At 38.1% G+C, this 20,897-nt stretch overlaps 1 protein-coding gene across 1 annotated transcript in view; it reads left to right on the plus strand.

Moving 5' to 3' along the window:
- The window catches only part of LOC122794026 (ryanodine receptor 1-like), a 2,146,276-nt gene that overhangs the window by 781,675 nt on the left and 1,343,704 nt on the right, over positions 1 to 20,897 (plus strand).

Raw genomic sequence — 20,897 nt, forward strand, 5'->3', positions numbered from 1 at the left:
TTGTGTTAATATTAATATTACAATAAAATTGGACACCCTTTGTTAAGGGCCTTAAAGTTGCTGATCGGGGGTACTGGTGGCAGTAATAATTATCTTATAGTCTGGGTAGAAGGGAGCATAGCTAGTAAACCTGTGCCACCCTTTCTCAGGTGTGTGTCTGTTTAAAACAAATCTCCAAGAGTGTGTTTGTCATCTAGTTGGGCAGGGACACAAAGCACTGGTTGGACAGAGAGAGTGTTGGAAGCCTTGGCGTGGAACCGTGGCTAAGGACTCAAATCTATAGCTGTGCCAGTGGGGAGTATTATTGTGGATGTGGAGAAAGAGGTTGAAACAAGCTCCAGACTGACTGTGGTCTCTGTGTTCTCTTAAGTGAAATTCCACTTGATGCAGAGAGCTGCATCTAGAAATACTTGTGTGTACTTGTCATCCTCCCAGTGTACGTCCCCCACTGGTGCCAGTGGTGAGGATTGAGGCTCCTTAATTACTGGTCCAGTGATGGGTCATCACAAACCCAAATTAAGGTAAGGGAAGATTATGACAAGGCAAGAAATAATCTGAATATTACAGATCAGAAAACAGATATTGCTAACAAATGCACTCATATTGTGAGGGAAGAAATTGCTAACATGACTATTACATTTAAAATTAAGGTTATCTATACTATTTAAAAAAGGATAGTTCATTTACATTTTCTTAAAACTAAAATAGAATTAGATAAAAAAGGATCATATGCATGCATTGCCACTATTGCACTTCAGAACTGGGAAAAAGCTGGCTTGTTATACACTTCTTTGATATCAAAAGTGCTTAACCAACTTTTATTAAGCACTTTTAACTGTTGTTAGGCTCTAATCTCTCATTAGAGAGTATCAACAGCAAGTGACAGCCACTTAGAACAGCAACAGAAGTTAAAACATCTTTAAAAGTTGTTAGACCCTTTACTCTTCAATAGTTTTAAACAAAATAGGGCAGAGTGAAATATCTAACAGCTTTTAACACTGTTAGTTCCTCAGCGGGGTCGTTTGCTTCTCTGCACTGTCTGGCATAAACAAGTGTTTGACAGCTTTCAAAGTTCAGCACTTCATACTCCTTCACTTTTATTTTCTATGAAGCACATAAACCTCTATACACTACAAAGAAATTACAATCAGGTCTCTGAGCAACTCTTCCATCTGCTCTCATCATGGAGGTCAGAAGTCACCCCTAAAGATTTGCTCCATTCAGCTTTTGAGGAAAATTTTCTGACTTTCATGTCTAGAAAAGTATAAGTGGTTTATAATTGGAGACCTACTCATAATCATCTATATTATATAAATAGTTGTTACAAATCCATTCCTGTAAGGTCAAACTGTATTGTAATGAGTTACAAAAGAACATTAAAAAACTAGAAATCTCTGATTCTGGAAATTTGAACTTGAGTCAACACATCAAATCAGAGGCAACAAGTATTTTTTTTTTTTGAGTATGTGAGATCAGCCAGTGATGAACAATGTAATCCACTGGTGTTTTTTAATAATGCATTAAAGGGGACTATATTACATGCCATTCTTTTTTAACACCTTTATTAAATTATTACTTGACATAGGCAAACATGCATTAATGTAAACGAAAACAAACCATATTAACATGTTTCCAGTTACATACATTATAAGTCACATGTCTTCTTTTTATAAGTATTGTCAGCCTTCCCTGAACATTATCCTGCATGTATTGTTCACATGATTTCCATTTATTTCTATACAACCTGCTCCTTCTCTTTTGTAAAGATCCAGATGTTCTTCATCTCACATTGCTGCAGTCCTTACATATGGGGTAGTCCGCTGTCCTCGGTCGGCCCGAATACCAAAGTATTAGGCTGATGTCGGTCAAGGCGCTTAAAACTGACATCAGGACGTCAGGGTACAAAAGCGCATGACCGACGTCATTTCCTCAGTCTTTTTTGCCGCATGGTCCGATGCAGAAGCAGCGTTGCAAGTGCCGTTCGGCATTCTGAAATTTTTCGAATTTGGAGTTTCAGACCGAATCCAAGTTGGCTAAGTACCCCGTTGGGGAATATTTTGGTTTTTTCTTGCCTCAGTGTTTTACCGGATGTCAGAAAAAGTGAATAACTGTATTTCTTGTGGGAAGCAGATACCGCATAGGGATTATCATTCTTTGTGTATTCCTTGTTTAGGGCCTGAGCACGACGTTGTTGGGTGTCGCTTTTGTGCTAGGTTCAATAAACGCACTATTAAGCGAAGGTTAGATTGTGCTAGGCTGGTCTTTGGGAAGCGGTGCAATTATAATATGCCGTCGGATTCTCCGGCGTCCGCTTCTGGGAAGAAGCGCAAAGACAAAGCAGTTAAACCCAGGCAAGATGAGTCGTCCGTTCCGGACGCCGGTTCTTTAGAGGCTTCAGTGGAACCGGTGGTTCCGACGGAGACTTCTCTGGAGTCTCAGGGGGAGACTTTGATTTTGCAGGAGGTGGTCTCTCAGGAGGCAGGTCAGGCTGAAGGGGCTTCTCAAGTTACTGTACTCCCCTCCCTTCCTAGGGTGGTTAGGCCTTCTCCTTCTGTTTCCAAGGCTTCTCCCAGAGGCAGGCCAGTTTTAGCTTCTGTTGGTGTCACTCCTAGTTCAGCAGGGTCTGTGCCTAAGAAGCACATGCTTAAAATGGCAGAAGATTTGATTACTCTGATTAGAGGTTCTTTGCCCCCTCCTGATAAGAGGCCTAGGGTGGAGCCAGAGTTGGGAAGTTTTGAGCAGGCTTCGGATGTTTCAGAGTCTTCAGCTGAAGACTTGCAGGAGTATTCTCCTTATTCTGATTCTGATGCAGATGATTCCACTCCTTCTGCTTCTCCTCCAGAGGATTTTTCTTTTTCAGAGACACTTCATTCTATGAGGGAACATTTTAAGTGGGAAGGTCAGGACTTCTCTGATTCTCGGAAAAGGCTTAGGGAATTTTTGCTGTTACCCCAGCATAGACCCTTGGCTATACCCCCTGTTCTGGATGTTGTGGAAGATGTGTTTGCAGAGGCTTCACTTAATCCTGATTCTCTGCCTCCTGCTCCTGTTAAACCGGATAGGTATTACAGGGTGCCTGAGGCTCATAAATATCTTTATAAGAGTCCTAGGGCGGACCCAGAAACTATTAGTCAGGGACCTAAGGGTGTCAAGGCCTCTGTTGTAAAAAATCCGGTTCCTCTGGATAAAGAAGCCAGAGCGTTGGATAGATGGGGAAAGAAGGTCTATACATCTTCTACCTTAGCTATGAGGGCTTTGAATTGCCAGTTTCATATGTTGAAATATCAAAACTTTCTTCTTTCTCAATTGAAGTCTAAGGTGGATGCTCTGGCGGAAGGCATTGAGTGTAAAGAATTACAAGATTTGGTGCATGTCTCTGAACAGGTGGGTAAGCATTCATTACAGTGTGGTTTTGATGCTGTGCAGGCCTCGTCTAGGGTGGCTGCCACTGGCTCAGTTCTTCGCAGGCACGCCTGGCTGAAGGATCAGAATTTATCTGACCATGTTAAGACAAGGATTTTGGATGCTCCTTTGCAGTCTGATGTGTTGTTTGGTTCACCTGTGGAGTCAGTCTTGAAGAAAATGGAAGACAAGGCTAAGTCTATGCAGACTGTTAAAGATTTTTTGCAAGTTCAGCCTCCTAAGTTTAGTAGGAATTGGCCTGCTAAGGGGTGGACGTATCCTTCTTATGATTCTCAGTCTAGGGGTAGATCTAGACGTGGTAGGGGCAGAGCTCAGAGTTCTTTCAGGCCTAGAACAGGGAGTTCACCTGCACAATCTTCGGCTGAGGGCAGGGGCCAGTCCTTTCGTAAACAGGCCCAATGACCTACTTTTCAGCTGCCAGATCCTTCTTGCCTGGCAGCACCTTTGGGAGGAAGGTTAGCACTCTTCAAGGAAAATTGGATGTTGATTACCCAAGACAAATGGGTATTGGATATCATACACCAGGGTTACAAGTTTTATTTCCATACCTTGCCTCCATTCAAAGGCATGCCGGACGTTCCTCCTCAGCAAAGACTAGAGGCTCACAAACAAATTTCTCTACTACTTCAAATAGGGGCCATACAACCGGTTCCTCTGCCAGAAGTGGGCCTAGGATTTTATTCTCGCCTGTTTCTAGTACCAAAGAAAGGAAACACGTGGAGACCAATTTTGGATTTATCTATCCTCAACACATATCTGGACATTCCCAAGTTCAAAATGTTGACATTACAACAGCTTTTACCTCTGCTGGGCAAAGATCTCTGGATGGTGACTCTGGATCTCAAGGAAGCTTACCTTCATGTTCCTATCAGGCCCAGTTGCAGGAAGTATCTGCGTTTTCGGGCTGGGACTTCACATTATCAGTTCTCTGCATTGCCCTTTGGCTTATCTACTGCGCCCAGAGTGTTCACGAAGGTTCTGGCTCCAGTGGTAGCTTTCTTCAGGCTAAGAGGAATACAAATCTATCCTTATTTGGACGATTGCCTGATTCTGGCCCAAGAAGGACGAACTTCTTCATCATTTACAGTATGTGATGGCAGTGTTAAGATGCCTGGGGTATTCTGTGAACGAAATAAAGTCCAGTCTAGTACCCTCTCAGGACATGTGCTTTCTGGGTGTGAGACTGAATACAGCATCCCAGATGGCCTTTTTGACCCCGGACAAACAAAAGAATCTTTCTCTTTACTTCCAACAATTGTCTCATCAGTCCAGGCTGACTGCAAGGACAGTCCTTCAAGCCTTGGGGTTCATGGCATCTTGTATTCTGGTACTTCCCAATGCCAAACTGCATATGAGGAAGCTACAGTGGTATCTCAAGAATGTATGGACACAGCACTGCCAAGATTTGGACACTGTCATTCAGATAATACCTTGCATTCAAAAGGAATTTTTGTGGTGGGCTCAGGAATGTCACCTAAACAAGGGACTCTCTGTGACCCGGCCAGAGGCGAGTCAGATTTTAACGACAGATGCCTCAGACAAAGCTTGGGGAGCTCATCTAAATGGAAAATGGGTACAAGACACGTGGCCTGCCAGACTTCAACATCTACATATCAACTTGAAGGAGATGTTAGCAGTCCAATTTGCATTGATAGCTTTCAAGGATTTACTTCTTCCAGGGCAGGTGTTGATTCAAACAGACAACACAACTGTCATGTGGTACATCAACAAGCAAGGGGGAACGCATTCTTATCCTCTATGCAGACAAGCAATGATTTTGTGGGGAGACTGCTCTCAGTTTACAGCTAAATCTTCAGGCAAGGTTTCTGCCAGGAGCACAGAACTCCTTAGCAGATGTGTTGAGCAGACAAATTATGGATCCCCACGAGTGGAAATTGGATCCTCATGTATTTCAGAGATTGACAGTGTTATGGGGAACTCCAGACATAGATCTGTTCGCTTCTCCACTAAATTACCAGCTGCCAAAGTTTTGCACAAAAAGGTTTCATCCCACAGCTTGGAAAGTGGATGCTCTCTCATTCAGTTGGAGCAATCTTCACGTGTATGCCTTTCCACCTCTCCCTCTCCTCCCAAAGGTACTGCTGAAGGTCAGACAGGACAAGCCAAACATGATTTTAATAGCTCCAGATTGGCCTCGACAGCACTGGTACCCGTTACTGAGAAGTCTGGTACAGGAGCCTCCATGGCCTTTGCCTTCGATTCCTCACCTGCTGTCTCAGGAGAACAGTCATTTACTCAATGTCAAACTTCATTCTCTACATCTGACAGCCTGGCATATTCTGTTTTAAACCCTGGAGGGTCTCAGCTTCCACAACAAGTTTTGAATGTTATTTTGGAGGCCAGGAGGCCTAGTACAAGGAAAGTTTACGCAGATAAATGGAGGAGATTTTTATTTTGGAGTACAGCAAAGGACTTTGATGTTTCTAAACCTAATTTAAGTGTTGCACTTCAATACCTTACTGAGTTATTGGACAAAGGTTTGTCCTTCTCCTCTATAAAGGTTCATGCTGCAGCGATTTCTGCTCACTATGACTGTGACCCACCATTATTTTCTCAGCCTTTGTTTAAGCAATTCCTTAGAGGGGCAAAGAATATAACACCCCACGTAGAGCTCCTACTCCTGCTTGGGATCTCAATTTTGTGTTGGAGAAACTCACACTACAACCTTTTGAGCCTGCAGCATCGCAGAGTTGAAATATTTATCATGGAAGACTGCTTTTTTGTTGGCCATTACCTCTGCGAGAAGGGTTTCTGAATTACAGGCCCTTATGGCAGTTGAGCCTTTCTTAATTTTCCACAAGGATAGGGTGTCTTTGCGTACTAACCCTTCTTTTATGCCTAAAGTGGTTTCTAGTGTGGCTTTAAACCAAACTATTCATTTGCCTACTTTTTTATGCAAACCCCCAAAATAAAGGGGAAAGGATTTTGCACACTTTGGATATACACAGACAGTTGCAATATTATTTGAGCAGAACTAAAGGGTTCAGGCAGTCTCAGCAGTTGTTTGTTTCTTTTGCTTTGGGTTCTCAGGGCAAACCTGTGTCAAAACAAACTATTTCTAAGTGGATTGGTTTTCGTATTGCTTTCTGTTATTCCCATCATGGTAAGGAGATTCCAGCTGGGATTAGGCCTCATTCCACTAGGGCTACTGCCACTTCTACAGCTTTTTTAAGGGGGGTGGCTACTAAAGATATTTTGGAAGCAGCTACTTGGAGTTCAGTGCATACTTTCTCTAAGCATTACCACCTTCCACTTTACTCTAAATCTAGGGCTGGATTTGCCACTGCTATTTTACAGGGCATTTTGGCAGCTCCTAATGCTATATAGTTTTGCCATCCTCCCTTACCTCTGCTTTGGGATTCTACCCATATGTAAGGACTGCAGCAATGTGAGATGAAGAACATAGTACAGTTTTGTACCTACCATAAATGTAGATGTTCGAAGATCCACATTGCTGCATTCCAATTTACCCTCCCTCCTTCCCCTCTGTTGTTGAAGGTGGTGGTGTGGTTTGTGTTGTATATATTGTAAATAGGGTTAGTGCACGGGTGGTTGGTTAGTTTTGGCTAGTTTTTGGCTTTGGCCTTTCTTGTTAGGGCCTTCTGACATCTGGGGCAAGAAAAGACTGAGGAAATGACGTCGGACATGCGCTTTTGTACCCTGACATCCTGATGTCAGTTTTAAGCGCCTTGACCGACGTCAGCCTAATACTTTGGTATTCGGGCCGACCGAGGACAGCGGACTACCCCATATGTAAAGACTGCAGCAATGTGGATCTTCGAACATCTACATTTATGGTAGGTACAAAACTGTACTTTCCAGTTCTGTTATCATTGTTACAATATTCAATACATACAGCGAATACAGTTCACTTAGAATATGATTGCCATTTTTAGTAATTGCTTTTTTGGTAGCCACCAGAATTAAACTTACTTGCCTGTGCCCAGGCAATTCAGATCCCGTGATCCAGCTCAGAAGAATCATTTCCTTGGTTATACTCATTTGCTCATCCAATATTTCTGATAGATTACTTTGTAGAGAATTTTTAAAATGTGCCACCTCATTGCACTTCCAAAATATATTTTCCCAGTTACCTCTTTCTTTCCCATCACATGTCCAACATTTGTCATCAACCTGAGGAAAAATTCTTTGAAGTCTCCTTGAGGTATAAAAATACCTGTGCAAACACTTCCAAGCAAAAATCCTACAACGTCTGAAATTTGTTGCATATTTGGGAGCTATATATATGTCCTCCTATCATTCTCTTGTAAATTGCTTATTCAAAATCTCTTTTGACCTCCTCTGATCAATTTTTATAGTTATTGAGTAATATCCTATAAGGCCTGTTAAATATTCGTTTTTTAACAGCAGCTTCTGTTCTAGCTTCAGCCGAAAACTCTACTAGAGCAGATTTTATTTATTTATTTATTTAAATTTGTTGACCGGGAGTGTCCGACTGGACGTGGGTCCATTTTCAGCGGAGGCCCGGGGAGAAAAGCTCCACAGTAAAATAAACAGACAGTAGTTACATTGGATTACATAGCGATTAACAATTTAACATAGAAATTACTTACAACATATTTACAGATGAAGAACATAGTACACAGATCTTTTATTTAGGATTCCTCTATCCCTTTCTCTTTGCCTATACTATGATAGCAATACCTCTTATGGAAGACAGCCTCTAGCATTCAATCCAAATGTCTTCCTCTCTTCATCCCATGGTATTACATTTCCATCTCTAGTTATTTTCCCCCAATACCTTGGTTGCTTTGACAGTATTCTCTAGTAAATTCCAGCCCCTTTTGCATATTATCTGTACCCCTAATTGCAGTTATCCGTATCAGCAAAATCTCTTTTCTCTATTCTTATGTTGGCTTAGATTTTTGGTATACTTTCTACTACTTTATGAATATAATATTCAGTACAGCTATTACTATTCTTACAGATCTGCATTCAAAAGCCCACTGTCTCCTTATTTTTTGAACCACCACCCACCCACTTTATCATCATCCCTTTCAAATTTGAATTATAATTTTCAGTTTGTGTTATGTGTATGAGTCTTAATAGTGTAGCTCTAAAACATCCCTTGAGATCAGGTAATCATAAGCCACCTTGTTCTATTGGAAGGATTATATTATCCCGTTTAACACTGATTCTCTTCATTCTCTTCCCTCCCAGATAAATCCCTTCCACTTTATATATCTAGTTGATAAAAATATGTCTGAACTGTATATCAGTGCTAACTTTACCCCCCCACACACCCCCAAAAGGGTCCATATATATACAGGAAGAATGCAGAGTCCCTGTAATCACAACTACACAGGTAAAAGCTGCACTCTTGAAAGCCAAAAACACAGCATCCATGGGACTGGACAGCATCCCAAGCTACGTTTTACATGAACTTCAGGATGAACTGGCTCCTCACTTAACCACCATGTTCAATAATAGCCTCGCATCAGGCTTTGTGCCCACTGAATGGCGCACAGCAACAGTTATCCCACTCCACAAAGGGGGAGCCACCACTGATCCCGGGAACTATCGACCTATTAGCCTGACGAGCCTGGTCTGCAAGGCCATGGAACGTATCATCATGGAACTCATAAACAAAGACATTGGTAACCTCCAAACTCTGGATCCCACCCACTTCGGGTTTGTGAAAGGCAGATCATGCCTCCTGAACCTGATCGACTTCTTTGAGGCAGTCACCAAAGCCGTAGATGAGGGTTAGGTGGTTCACACAGCCTATCTTGACCTCACCAAGGCTTTTGACACCATCCCCCATTCTGGAATTATAGCTAAACTCACTAAACTAGGTATAAATCCCTACATCACAAGATGGGTTGCCAAATGGCTCACTGACAGAACTCACACTGTAAAAGTTGCAGACTCCAAATCTGACCTCAAAGCAGTGACAAGTGGAGTACCACAGGGTTCCGTCCTGGGACCTCTCCTGTTTGGTATCTACTTCTCTGAAGTACAGGCTAACACAGAAGGCCTCTGGCTAACGAAGTTCGCAGATGACTGCAAACTAGGAGCCATAGTCCAGTCCCCAAATGATGTGGACATCCTGCAGAAGGGCCTCACTGAGACATGCCTGGTGTCAGAGCCGTGGCCTCAAGCTCAGTGCCAAAAAGTGCAGTGTCATCCCCTTTGGTAAAAACTCTGTACCCATGAACTACCACATAGGCAGCAATCTACTTAACACTGAATGTGTGATAAGAGACCTTGGGACCCAGGTAGACAGTAGTCTCTCCTTTGATAGTCACATCGCCACAGTAGTCAGGAAGTCCTTCTACATGGCACACCTCATCATAAAAGGGTTCTCATCCAGGAAAAAAGAGGTCATTGTTCCCCTCTACTCGACACTCATTAGACCCATTATAGAGTACAACGCCCCTTTTGGGGTGTACCTCACAAGACATCTGCAGCAGCTGGAAAGGCCACAGAAGTACCTCACAAAGAGGATTACTGGCCTCAAACAAGTGCCCTACACTGACTGCCTCAAAAAACTCCAGCTTTACTCCGTAGCATATCGCCTACTCTGAGGTGATCTCTGCCTAACATATAAAGCTATGTCAAATCTGTTGGATATGCTACACCTAGAGAAATCCCAATCCCACAATAAACAGGACATGCTGAGGGGATAGATTCCTGTCCCAGAGACTTCCCATACTCTGGGACAGGCTACCCATCTATGTCAAGCAAAGTTCTTCATTAGCACTCTTCGAGAAAAATCTTGATGAGTGGATGGGAAATAGTAAATACACCCCGGGGATCACTTCTGTGTCTCTGCTCGACAGTGGCAGAGGAAAATAACTTTCTTGGGTGGCCTAAGCCAGGGAACCTTGTTGGCTAGGCTTACATAGGCCCTTGGGCTGATAGCCTAGTACCTACCTATGAACCTATAAAACTAAAGGGACTAAAAACATTTTCACTACTTGAATCTTACTATCCATATCTATAAACAAGAACTTTCAGGTTCTCAGTTTTTGTATTATCTTTTGTTTAGTCTTTTCTCACATGTCCTTAGCTGCCATAACAGAAGTATTTTTAATCCATACTCCCAAATACTTCATCTTACCGTGTCATCATAAATATGGGTATTGCTGAAACAATTTGAGTGAGTACATAGTTTATAGCTATAGCCTTTGTTTTATTTTCATTTATTTTATATTCTGAGAAGACATGAAACTATCTCAAAAGTTTCCACAACACTAAGATGCACCTTTCTGGATTTATGCAAAATAATATCATCTGCAAATTAAGCCAACTTTTCTTGATTACCATACCAATTATATCTTTCAGTTTCCTTTCTTTGAGAATGGCTCTAAATATAAAGCAAATAAAAGGGGGAAAAGACACCCCTGCCTAGTTCCTCTGTTCAGACAAAACTTGTCAGAGAGGAACCTTCACACTTGAATTCTTGCCTCCAGCCCTTCATATATCCTCATAATTAACCTTTTTATTGTATCAGGGAATGCAAATTCTTCCATTGCCCTACTCATACCGTCACTGAGACAGATACCTGGTGTCAAAATCATGGCCTCAAGCTAATTGCCAAAAAGTGCATAGTCATCCCCTTTGGAAAAAACAAAGTACCCACAAACTACCACATAGGTGGTAGTCCCCTAAATACGGAAGACATAATAAGGGATCTGGGGACCCAGGTAGATAGTAATCTCTCCTCTGATAATCACATTGCCAAAGTGGTTAGAAAATCCTTCTACGTGGCCCACCTAATCACAAAAGGGTTTGCATCCAGATCAAAAGAGGTCATTGTGCCCCTCTACTCATCACTCATCAGACCTTTCATAGCGTACAACACACCATTTGGGATGTACCTTACAAGACACCTGCAACAGCTGGAAAGACCACAGAAGTACCTCACCAAGAGGATCACTGGCCTCAAGCAGATGCCCTATGCAGCTCAACAGAAGAAACTCCAGCTATACTCTGTTGCATACCGCCTACTCAGAGGTGATCTCTGCCTGACATACAAGGCAATGTCCAACCCAGAATTGATGGACATGCTCCACCTAAAGAAAACCTTATCCCCTCCAGCCACACGCTCTAGGGATCTAAACCTCACCACAACAATAAATAGGACATGCTGGAGGGATAGATTCCTGTCCCAGAGACTTCCCATGCTTTGGAACAAGATCCCAATCTACATTAGGCAGAGCTCCTCGCTAACACTCTTCAAAAGAAACCTTGACGAGTGGATGGGAAACAGAAAGTTTACCTCAGGGATCACTTCAGTGGCTCTGCTGGACAGAGGCACAGGGAACTAATCTAAGGGGGCAGTGAAACCCAACACATTCTGGCTAGGCTTATAAATGCCTTCGGGCAGATAGCCTAGTACCTACCTATGATACTATGAACCTATAAAAACCTTGCTTAGTCTGTAGAATGTTTTCTCTTTGTCAAGACCCACTAACAACGGCAGTATTTTCTCACATTTTGCTTCCCTGTGGATCATCTTTGTTCTATTACTGCTGTCAAATGTTTGCCTCCCGTCCACAAAAATCTCACTAATCCAAATCTATCAATTTTGACAATACCTTTACCATTCTTTTAGTTAGCATAAACATGCATACTTTATAATCTTACTTTAAAATTGAAATGGGTTTATATGAACTTGGGTCTAATGGGCCTTTACCGTCTTTAAGAATTACAGCCAACACAGCTTTCTTCCAAGATGTGGGTGCTTCCTCTCCTTTTAAAATGTTGTTAAACAAAACCTTGAGATTTCTAGCACTTTCTTCCCTCATAACTTCCAAACCTCCACAGAAATACCTTAGAGACCTTCCTGTAGATTGATAATACATCACTATTTTTATCTCATCTCCTCCTATTTTTAACTGTTAATTGTTGAGCCTCATCCACCTCTATCCTTGGCATAATTAAATTTTCAATTAATATTTCCATTTGTGCTTATTCTTGATTTCCATATTTCTCTGTTTTATACAAACTTTCATTAAATTTCCCAAATATCTCTAATACCTGTATAGGATGTCTGGTTAGTTTTCTTGTTATAGGCTCCCTAAGTTTGGTAACAGCCCTTTCCATTTTCTGTTACCTAGATCATAGTGCTAAAAGTTTTTGTGATTTTGGGTCATTAGGAAAATAGCTGCTTACCATCAATCTTTCTAAAGTCATGCATATGATTCAAATACTCCCTTGTTTTCTTTTTAGCACTCTGCAGTTGTGCCTCTTCTTGTTTTATGAAATTCCCCTTATTCTGCAGAACTTTAACCTTTGTCAATCCCTCTAAATAATTTGTATTACTTCTTACCCATATCTCTTTCTTTTTGATTTCTACACTCTTTTTTTACACTCCATTTTAATTTTATCCCAACTCACTAGTTATAACTTCTGAATAAATTTGTATCTCCTCTAATAACTCTTGAATAACTTCCACTACCCATTCCTTAAATTCCTCTATTTTGAAATATTAAGTGGGAAAGTGCCAGTGTCTCAATTTTACATCACTACCCTGCATTTTTGTTTTAGTTTTTATTGGTGTATGATCTGAAATAGTTATTGCATGTGTGTTGAAGCTTTCGATTAAATGTATAATTTCATGAAATATATTTTTTATCTAGTCTAGCCCAGTTATTATACTTTGGGGAATAATATGTAAATTCTCTCCGAGTTCTTACTGCTCAGTGCACATCTTCCATACAAAATATTTTCATAAATTACTTCAGAAATGTACCTTCTTGTTATCAAGTTCCATGCCCCACCTACAGGTAATATTCCATGCTGAAAGCTGAATAAAGTATTTTGGCTTTTCCCGGTTAGGGGTCGCCACAGTGGAACTCCAGTCTGCTAATGATTGGCAGTGGATTTTTATGGTGTCAAGTTGCCAGCCAAACCTTCAAAGAAGGCATGGATATTTCTGCCAAATTTTTCTTAAGATCCATAATAGCAGTTTTTGGTGGAGTATAAATACATGCCAACCTAATCTTCCTTTCATACTAATAACCCCTAACTAGCACAATTGTTTTCTTGTTCTATCACTATTGAAGGCCCTCTAGCAATTAATGCAGTTATTCCCCTTTTCCTTTGCCCTGATATTCTGCTGCATATCCATTCTGAAATCCTTTCCGTAACAAATTCACATTCTCATTTCTGTCCAAATGTGTCTCCTGTAGCATTGTTATTTGCACTCTGCATTTCTTAATATAATTTAATACTCTTTTGTTTTTGTCTATACCTGTAAGGCCTTCTACTTCCCAAGATAATATCAGTTGTATAGCCATTATGATAAAAGGTTATTGTTCCCACCTATTATACATGTCAGGTTTTTTTAATGTGTATTTCCAACTTTTGCGTTACATGCACACATTAGTGTTTGCAGGCTGATCATTTATCCTGCTGTTTCTTGTCATCTCAATTTAAACCTATGTCACATTTTTCAAGATTTTTGTTTTAATGAAAACCCTCAACAAAAAAAAAAAAACAAAATACATTTTTAGACAACAAAAATATGTACCTCTTCAAAAATTGTTTAATCCTCCTAATAGGAACAGTTAACCCAAATTGACAGCTGCACCCTCAGGCGTTACCTAACCTAAAATTAAGGTTATTATACTAAAGAACATATTATAGTGTGTACTTCCACTTACACTGATTGGTGTTTGTTTTTTTTTTTTGTATCCCTATTCATTTCCAAGATGTGAAAAACAGCTTGTATACTTTCAGAAAACATTAACTTTTAGCCCTAAGAAAAAGTGCACTGGCAATCTTTAAATAAAACTAAATTATGCACTGTTCTATTAAATGCATTAAAGCATTAAGGCTGCCAAGGAAGCTGCTGTCTCTTATTCACTTCCAATAATTTTAAACTTTATTTTTCACTGAACTGCTTGCCTGTACCTTTAAATGCTGTATTTCCCTCAGCAAAGACTGCTCAGAACTCTCAAGATTAATTGATTGCACCTGTAGACGGTTATATTTCATGGGAACATAATTTGCAATGAAAGAAAAAAAACAACAGCCAACAACTCTGCAGCTCTATGGAGTAATCCCTGTCAATGTGAGCCAGCACAAAACATTATGTATAACTGCTTTCAGATGCAGACTTCTTGACTCCTACTGAACATTTGCTAATGAAGGAAAACGAGCTTATATCATGGCTGACATTTTATATTATTTGTCATGCCTTCTTGCTTAAAAAACACTTCTTTATAGATTATGCCAAGGGCATTAATGCAGACATTAATCTTTTCAAAAATAAGAAAAAAACATCTAAACTCTTCATATAATATAATTAGTACAATTTTACACCCCACCCCCACTCCAGCAGCCCAAGATCACAGCATATTAACTTGTAATTGCTTTCATCCAGCTTTTCTTCTCTTATTACATTGGAAAAACCTATATTTCTTAAAATTAAAAAAAGTACTTGTTTACTTTAATATTTTTATCAGATACAATAATCACTGAAAAGACTTCCCCCACCTCTACTTTTAAAATTATCCTGACTATGTACTACACCAAACTCCTTTACTATATAGCATGCAGTTTAGATTATGAAATATTATATATACAAGTACAATTAAGAACAAAATTTGTTTTACTTGCAGCTACTTTTTTAGTGTCCTTCTAAACATTAATGAAGTAAAGTGGGGGCATATACTTTACAGTCCACCAACAAGTTTAAGAAAGTCAGCAAAAGTCAAATCTTTCTCAGCCACTTTGTCTTTGCAAAATTTTATTTCACAAATGTGATTTGTACTTTATCGTTTCACATTTATTCACTAATTTCACTTCTGGTCTTCTTCCTTTTCATCTCCATCTCCTAACACCAGACTCTGGTTCAAGTCCAAGGTACCCCTGATCCTTCTAGTTAACTCCTGTGCTTTTATCTGTCTCTCAAGCATTTTCCTTTGGAACATTGGAAAAAGTTTCATTGGCATAGTCTCTCTATAAACTTTATTATCAGAAGAATGAAAAGCAGCTTCCCCTTTAGTTTGATGGCTTACCTTTTGTTGGATAAACTTTCATATTTCCTCCTTCACTTGTTTTGCATCAAAAAATTACTTTGATTCTCTAGGAAAACTTATTCTGAAGACAGCTAGATACATCTGCTTGAATCTCAGATCCACCTCTCTACATTCCCTGATTACTGGTATAAATTTGCTCCTCTTTGCCTGGTATACAGTGAATAATCATTCTCCAGAAACACTCTGCTGTCTCTAAGTTTTAATACTTTGGCTTTCTGCCACAGTTTTGTCAGGATGAACTCTTTCTGCTAGTGTGATTGCATCTTAACTAATACAGATCTTGGCTGCTTTCTCCTTGCCAGGTTCGGAGCATAACAATTAATAAATCCTGCTGTAGAATACTAGTCCAGGTGCTTATTTATCTTTTCATAAAATTAATGCAGTCTGTTACTTCCCGTTTCCCTGGTACAGAAGAAAATCTCAGGCTTTCTATGAGTGCTCTGTCTTCTAACTCTGCTATTTTTTTCAAACAGCTCTTCTTGAGAGGTGTCATACTAGCCTAGCCTTTTCTTCATTTCAGCCTCTTATTTTTGCAGTTTTATCAGTTCATCTGAATAGCTAGTTAAGTCTTCTTTTGTTTTTCCAGCCTTTTGTTATTTGAGTTGATATACTCCTCCAGTGTTTCATACATTTTAATTACCTCTGAAAACATTTGATTTATTTTGTTCCTTCAGATTACTGGAAGCCATCGCTTATACCAAAGCCAAAGTTTCAATTGCTTTTTGCTGAACTGCTGAAGGATTCTTTCCAGTCACTGTTTTATCTTTATCTTTTCTAATTGATTTCCTTTCAGGTTCTCTAAATTTCTTCTTTGCTGGCATCCAGATAGTGCATTTACTAGCTAGTAAATGAATTTTACACAAGTTAGTGGAATTACTAGCACATATTTCTTAGTTTCTTTTTTTCTCACTGGAAAAGCTGAAATTAAGCTGGTTATTTGTGTACAGCCATCTTGGAAGTCATATTATATAACATTTGTAATGTATTTCCTAATGAATACAAAAGCTTGTGTTGTAAGCATTTAGTGATTTCTTAGGGTAGGGTGCTATTCCGAGATAAGCAAAGGAACATAGAATTCGTAACAGGTATACTTGCTTCTTCATTTTTAAATAAGGCCCAGTGACATTTTTTAAGGAATAGAGTCTTAGGGTTATAACGCTCCATGCTGTCTGGTTCATTAACACTTACGGGTAACTTGTCTTTTAATGGAGGGGATATACTATTGGAATGGAGAAGAGCCATTGTTATGTCCGTATTTATAAGTGAGACACTAGCATTACAAAATACAGCAGACAGACATATTAACATATTTTCCAGTACTTTTTTTTCGATACATAAAATACTATTCCAGATTCTTGGATGACATCAGTATTTTATGGGAAGGAGAACAAGACATGTTACTTCAATTCATCAATTTTCTTAACAGTAGTAGTGATTATTTGAAATTTACATATTCTTTTAATAAAAATGGACTACCATACTTGGCACATATATATATATATACTATGATGAAGGTAAAGTTTACTCTAAAATTTACAGGAAAAGTACATTTTCTAATAATTATTTGGACTATTCTAGTTGTCACCCTTCTAAAGTTAAATATAATGTGTTTAAGGGTCAATGTATTCGTGCATCTAGAATTTTTTCTGACTATGATGAGATGAAAATTGAATTGACATTTATTAAAAAACTTTTTACACAAAGAGGATATCCTGAGGAAATGATGGATGAGATTATTGACTATGTTACTGGACAGTGGAACATCAAGTACAAACCATTATTGGGAGCTGGAAACATATTCATCAATAAATTGGACAACAATATGGCCAAGAACAAACCAGCTTCCAATTTTCAGAGAGTTTGTATATTACAATATAATATAGGAGTAGATAATATTAAAAGAATAATTTACAAATTTTGGCATTTAATTAGTATGGATTTGGGTTTAGTTAAAATATTAGGAACTAAACCTAATTTTATTTATAAAATGGGTAGTAATATGAAGTTTTTAATGGAGAATAGAATTACTGACAGGAAAAGAAGATTTATGAACAATAACAATAGAAGCAGGAAATGTGGATTCTGCAATCAATGTAGACATATGTCACAGGAAAATAAAATAATACTACAGAATGGACATAAGACCATTATAAAGTGTAAACATGGAAACTGTAACACCAAAATGGTGATATATATCTAGCTAAATGTGACATATGCCCAAGCTTCTATGTAGGAAGAACAGAAAGATGTCTTAAAAACGTATCTATGACCATATATACAGTATTAAGACTAAAGATAGAATGAATGCATTATATCGACATATTGAAAGTAAAGGAAATGAACATCAATTTAAGTTCAGCATCCTCGATATTATAGATATAGATCCAAGAGGTGTTGATTTTAAGAGTTTATTGGCATATAAAGAGACATGGTGGCAAATATGGTTGGATGCCACCACCCCACCAGGTTTAAATGAATGCATTTCAATTAAATCATTGTTATATCCATAAAATCAACTATTTATATAATTAATTAGTTATGAGGGTAGTGTTTTTTATAGAAGAATAATTTTATTATTATAATTTTATTAGTATAGATTTTCCTGATTTTAGTATTAGTTATATACTCATTAAAGATATTATAAGTTATTATGAGTTTATGAGTATACTTAGAATGAATAACTTCTACATGATTTTATATGAATTTATAAATATTTTTAGCTGAATACTTATCATTTATTTATTTATTTAGTATTTATTGAGCAATTATAAAGTTAGTACCATGTGTCTTTTTTCCATGTGCATACACATTACTTCTTCCATGTGCATATATATTTTTATTATTATATTTTTATATTTGATAGAGTTCAAGTAACAATAATAATTTATTTATAGCTTTCACAATGTGAAAGAGTAAAAGGAAAAGTTACAATGTTATAGTGGTAGAAAATATGAAAATATTATATTACTTTTTTAAACCATTTCAATATTATTTTATAGTAATTTAAATTAATATATGCATTTTTCTAAACATTTCTAAACACTTCTAAACATTTTTTAAACATTCTTCTAAAAATTTTTATGTGTAAAAACTTTGTTATTATTTTTATGGTATTATAAGGTATTATAAGGGATGTATACATTAAATGTTAACAAATGGTTAATACAACTTTAAGGAATGGTGAATGGTTTTGGCGCCACTAAAGTTATTTAAACAGTGTAACAGTTATACGCTTTAGTTCTGATGAAGACCAGCTGATTTGGTTGAAAGTGCTTAACTTTGTATTGCACTTCGCTGTTTTTGTGTGTGTTTACAGTGGTTTGTCGTATCACTTTGTTTGTTTGTCTCAATAAACTGTGAATTTACCATTCTTTTGGCAGTCGTGGGCACTTATTGGTGGAACCGGAGAACTTTTGGTAATATTTTCCAGTACTAGTGAAGTAATGGAGAAAACTGTCCTTGGTGTGCTGCAGAAAAAAATGAACTAAAATACTGAAAATACAAATCTGCTTTAACCAGTAATATCCTCCTTTAACAACACATTTTTTGTCCTGAATGAGAACATGCAGGTTCATGTAATTTACGTAAAATTTTAAACACTTCCAGTTCTGTATATTATCATTTATTAATTAAAAAGGTGATCAAATTATGGTTACCTCTGTATACATATAGTACAGTCGTTAATTAAAAGGGAGCAGTGTGCTGAATACAGTATCAAGCTGATGAAGGCGTATTTGGACCAAAACTGGTTCTTTTGCTGTGAATAAATAAATTAACAACAGCAACTGAGTACAGAGTTACTTTTGGAATTTTCACAGTAGTTATTCATGCACTGAAGCTGTGGCAGGTACTGGACACTTTTCGGTTTACTTTACTTCACGTTGAATACAAGAGACATACAGATTAGTTTAAGTGGAGCCAATGTATATGGCAAGGCTCCATCTTAGGTCCCTACTTGTTTAAAGTGTGCATACCTTACATCATGGTTGACAAATCTACACTGATGATATGAAACCTTATGATCAAAGTGTATGAAACTCTATTTATAAGATACTAGGCTTCATAATGAGATTTACTGAGACAAGAAAACAGTAATTTTACCAGTTTATCAAAAGCAAACTTGAGTTGTTAGCATTTTATGGTCCCTGTACAATAAGGATACAGTTACAAAACTGGACAGGCTGCAGAAAATATTTACAAGGAAATTGTCATACAGACAGACATTAGCTAAAAATGTGCCTGATCTCCTTGAGCTGTAGAAGAACAATAGGTTATCTAATCAATGTACAGAAAACAGAACTGAATTAATGCATTTTTGAATTTTGCAGTTTACAGAGAATTCCAGACAAGGAAAGTTAGAAATTAAGGCAGACTGTTAGTATTAATAATAGCCCCACTCTCTGTTTTCTGGAGTGAGTTGCAAAAATTGGGCACATTACTTATTTGCTTATTTATTTTACATTTTGATTACTGGAAATGAGCACTGATCACAGAATGACCAGTTGCAGACTCACTCTTGGTACATTCAAAACAGTAACAATAAAAATGTAACAATTACAGCTAACAATGGAAGCAGTTCAAACATCAGAATCCTTTAAATGTCTTGTAAAACCTTAGTGGCATAAGTCTAATGACCTACAATCAAAAAATGTTTATTGCTGAATAGTGGGGCACTTAAAGCATGGATCATGTGGGCACACACATTTCTCCCTTTCCAAACACCACTGATTTTGCTATATGCATACCGATAGGTCGTCTTGGTAAGTGAATAAAGAAATGTGGCAAGTACTAAAATGTTCAACTGATTTTAGAAAATACTCATTAGAAATGCTACTGTTACAATGCACATCTCACATGACAGCCCTAAATGTTCCATACTTCATAGATTCATTGTGAGTCTATGCATCCCACTTTGGTTTTGTTAACAAATTCTAAAAGCTGGTGACTATAGCTGCCATATCTACCATTCCTAATTTTTTGTCAATTAATAAACTTGATAAATTGCTCAACATCCCCAGTTTTCCAAGTGGAAATGGAAGGTTCCAGAATAAGAATTCAATAATGATCTGTTAGGAGGTCATAGCCTTAACCCTGTGAGTTAGACTGCTAAGATAGAATATTATTCAAGTCTGACTAGTTGTTACATAGCAAATCTCTGCTTATTTTAAAATGTTTTTTCTTTCCATTTCATCTAGATGATCATGTACATCTACATCTGCATTTACTAATTTCATTTTCAGTGATTATAAAATTTTAATCTGAAACCTAAGTGTGCATGTCTAGTAACATTGTGCTTTTACGTTTAATCGCTATAAGAGTGTGTATATAGCAAATCTCTGCTTTTACACTTAATCAGTAGTGGTGTGCTTAACTAGTACCTCTGTGCTGTTACATTTAATCACTAGGCATACCTAGTAACTCTTTGCTCTTAAATTTAAT

This window comes from Protopterus annectens, chromosome 1.part0 (genome assembly GCF_019279795.1).
Source record: "Protopterus annectens isolate FY-2018-M chromosome 1.part0, PAN1.0, whole genome shotgun sequence".
In the NCBI taxonomy this organism is placed as follows: domain Eukaryota; kingdom Metazoa; phylum Chordata; order Ceratodontiformes; family Protopteridae; genus Protopterus; species Protopterus annectens.